Below are 3,933 nucleotides of genomic sequence, written 5' to 3' on the forward strand. Positions count from 1 at the left end.
TCCCAAACGGTTTTCGTATGTGGTCAACAATGCCCGAGAAATGTTTCGTGGAAAACGATACAACGGGTGAATGCTAGCCACATCAATCAGTTTATTCTTCTGCTGGACTGCCCTTCTAGGAGCCATGTTCCTATAATGACAAGCAAAACAAAACAAAACACCCAAGATTTCCCATTAAAAACGAAACAAAAAAAATCTGTTCGCCCAGGCTTCACGACGTGAACTGGAGTTTCACGTCGTGAACCGGAGTCGGGACATGAATCTCGATCGGCCATGTTACAGTCCAAATACGACATGTATGATACTTGGGGTATGTTTATTCTACTAATCTAAGGCCATGCATCCCGAAAACATCAACTAATTCAACCAATTTGGGTTTTTGAATTTCTAAATAAACCCTAACTCTTAAAATGCATAAATTATAAGCAATAGCAACAATTGAGGGATGAATCACTTACCAAATGAAGTTAAGAGACAAAAGATTCAAGAAATTTGGAAGAAAAATGGGGAAAATCGGTTGTGGGGCTTCTTCACTTCGTGCAACAAAGTAGAGTAAACAAATGGGGAGTAGGTCAAAGTGTTTATGTAACTGGTCCCCCCCCCCATGTTTTTAATGGTCACGGCGTGAAGGGCTCAATCACGTCGTGATTTTCTTGCTGGGCTTAAGAAAAATCTGGTCCACTACAATTAAACTTATTGGGCTTCAAAAGTGGGCTACACTATGGAACCCCCGTTTATCATTCGAATTCACGACGTGAAGCTTATGCTCACGACCTGATTTATGGTCTGGACCAAATATTAATTTAGTAAATTATATTTGTTTATTTTAATTGTTTTCCTCTTAATTCCAAAGTACCCCACAGCTAATTTTTCCATTTAAAAGTTTATGGATGACGAATTGATCACTTTCCTACAAATAAAAATTCCTAAAAAGAAAAGAAAGAAAATGCAAACCAAACTCGGGTTGCCTCCCGAGAAGCACTTCTTTTTTATGGAATCGTGAGTCGGACTCTGTGCCTCCTATGTTGAGCTATCAGAGGAGTCCACCACCTGCACCTTTTGTTCTTTCCATCGTCTCTTGTACGCTTGAACTCGCCTAATGTACGCCTTCTTTGAATTCTCCTTTTTAGCCTTGGTCTCGTCTCCATCGAGCTTGCGTTTGATCCCTTTAGTCTCCAATTTTTCTTCACTTTTATTAAGCTCCCTAGGAATCTTTTCTTCCTTCACCAATGGACTCATCTCCTTGGAAGTAGCCTCATCTTCATCACTCGACAATTCATCGCTTTCCTCACTCATCAAAGTTGTTGGTTTTATGTAGGTAATGACTTCAACGAAGAACGGGACGGATGCTCTTGGTTTGGTGCGTTTGACTTGATGAATTGTTTTGATTTTGTTCCTCCATGAGCTTCTCCAATTCTTCAAGATCATTATCTTCATCTATATTGAACACCTCACCTTTTACATCTTCTCCTTGAAAACCATCTTGTATTCCAAAAGTCTCCTCATCATCACCAACCCTCAATGTAAGCTTGGATTCACGGACATAAACTAAAGCTTAGCAGTATTCAGCAAAGGGCGACCAAGACTAATTGGGACATTAACACCCTCCTTCATATCCATAACCACAAAGTCAACTGGAAAAACGAATTTCCCAATTTTAACTAGAATGTCTTCCACAATACCCCTTGGATGAGTAACCGAACGATTAGCCATGTGTATGGTCATTTTTGTTGCCTTCATTTTCTGAATATTTAGCTTTTGATAAAATGAATATGGCATCAAATTTATGCTAGCCCCAGAATCGGCTAAAGCATAAGTCTTCAAGTTATTTCCAAACTCACATGGAAGAGTGAGGCGTCCAGGATCTCCCATCTTCTTAGGTATGTCTCCCAATACCACTCTTGAACTTTGCTCACTAAGCACAACTTTAGAATTCTTCCTTAATTGCTGACGAGTATTTATAAGATCTTGTAGGAACTTTGCGTATTCTAGAATTTTTGAAAGTGAATCGATAAAAGGGGTATTAATAGGAATACCCTTTATTTGCTGAATAAACTCCAGATGTTCCCTTTCCAGTGGACTGAGATGTGCTTGAGACGGAAATGGCAAAGGCGGTCGGTAAACCGGAATAGATTCTGAATTTTTTGTTCAGACTTAGGCCACAACGTGAGCATAACGGGCTCACGATGTGAGTCTGGTGTTTCAGCAACAAACTCATTTTCAAGCTTCGACTTCTTTGGCTTTGGTCCGGATGGCTTTGGTTCCACTTCTAGTGCTTCTAGGAACTCAGATATGGCCTCTTCTTCAGTATCAATCATCATTACATGGGATTGAGCATTCTTTTCAGGAAATTGTGAGGATAATTTGTTGCTCACCAAAGTAGTTAATTGACTAACTTGGACTTCTAAATTATGGATCCATGCTTGATGATTTCTTAAAGACGCTTGCTGATCAATCATCATTGTGTGCTGTTCTTTCATCATTTTCATGTGTTCCTTTAGCACTGCATCGGTGTCATCATGCCTTTTCTCGGAAGCTTCCATAAATTTGGTCAAAATGTTTTCCAAGTCTACTTTCTTTTCGGCTGGTGGTTGCTCTTTTTGGTAGATGCCTCGGTCTGTCTGCTTATATTTTTCCTCCTTTTGCCTCTTGTATTCATCATATGGCAGCCACTCTTTCTTTGGTTTTCTCCAGTCATCAACATACTTATCCCCACTCAAGTAGCAAACTTGAGCCTTTTTGTACCCGTTATCGTCTAAGCTGCAATCCTTGGTCAAGTGTGGACCATTACACCTTTCACAACCAACTCTTATTGCATGAATTGATTGGTCCATTTGGGTCAATCTCCGGTCCATATTATTCAACATCGCCATCATAGCAGCCATTTCTTCAGATTGTGCACCCCCACTGCCTTTTGTTCCATCTTGTCTTGGGTTGTGGTACTCACGAGAGTGTTTTGTGAATTCTTCAATTAGCACCTTGATCGGGTTAGGATTCTTCTTCGTGAGAGGGCCTTGCGAATCAAGGAGTTTTCTAGTCATGACATTGACCCCATCATAAAAGATATACATCACTTGCTGAATATTAAGGTCATGTTGAGGACAATTCCTTAACAATCCTTTGTAACGCTCCCATGCCTCGTATAGTGACTCCCCCGGCTGTTGCTCAAAGTTGGCTATTGCCTTCTTGAGTTTTGCTATCTTGGATGGTGGGCAAAATTGGTCTAGAAACTGCTCACGCATTTAAACCCAAGTAGTGATTGTACCAGGTGGGAGTGCTTTCAACCAGTCTTTTGCAGCTCCTTTGAAAGTAATTGGTAGCATCCTTAGCAAGACAGTATCTCTATTGATATTTGGGACATTGAAATAGTCAGCAATGTCGTTGACCTCATCTAGATGTTTGAAAGCATCCTCATGATCCTTTCCATAAAATGGAATATCCTTTAGTGCATTAAGGATGTGTCTCTTCAACTCGAATGTGGCAGTGGCATGAATCACAGGTTGTACTAATCCCGGACCAACATCTTCTCTAATACGCTTCTTGTAAGCTCCCATTGTCATTTCTTCAATGTTCGCCATTTCGTTGCTTGGATCGTCTTCGGGTTCGCTCGTATATAGTCCAAACTCGTTCTCGGACTCGTATTCAGATTCGTTTGGGATAGGTATTTGATCTAAACTTGAAATCTTGCTCTTGTCCTTCGTAGATGAGCTCGATTCTCCCGTTTTCTTCCCGGACTTCTTTGAGAACAATGACTTGAGTTCTTGTAATGGTGTCTTCTTTGGTGTTTGATCTTCTTTCACGTTCTTATCTTTCTTTTTGTGAAGGGCAGACTCTGGATCTTCAAGAGGTGGCACCAAAGGTGTATTGGACCCTCTGGTCATGTACTCCTGTAAAATAAACAATAAAAAACATAAAACTGAACTAAAATAGAAA

General features: G+C 40.4%; 1 non-coding gene across 1 annotated transcript; it reads left to right on the plus strand.

Annotated features, from left to right (window-relative positions):
• The first annotated feature begins 3,087 nt into the window (after positions 1-3,087).
• Positions 3,088-3,194, plus strand: LOC145127968 (small nucleolar RNA R71). The gene has a single exon (XR_013716571.1). It is a non-coding gene; the product is annotated as a small nucleolar RNA R71 (small nucleolar RNA).
• The last annotated feature ends 739 nt before the right edge of the window (positions 3,195-3,933 follow it).

This window comes from Lactuca virosa, chromosome 7 (assembly GCF_052849685.1).
Source record: "Lactuca virosa cultivar CGN04683 chromosome 7, Lactuca_virosa_CGN04683_v6, whole genome shotgun sequence".
In the NCBI taxonomy this organism is placed as follows: domain Eukaryota; kingdom Viridiplantae; phylum Streptophyta; class Magnoliopsida; order Asterales; family Asteraceae; genus Lactuca; species Lactuca virosa.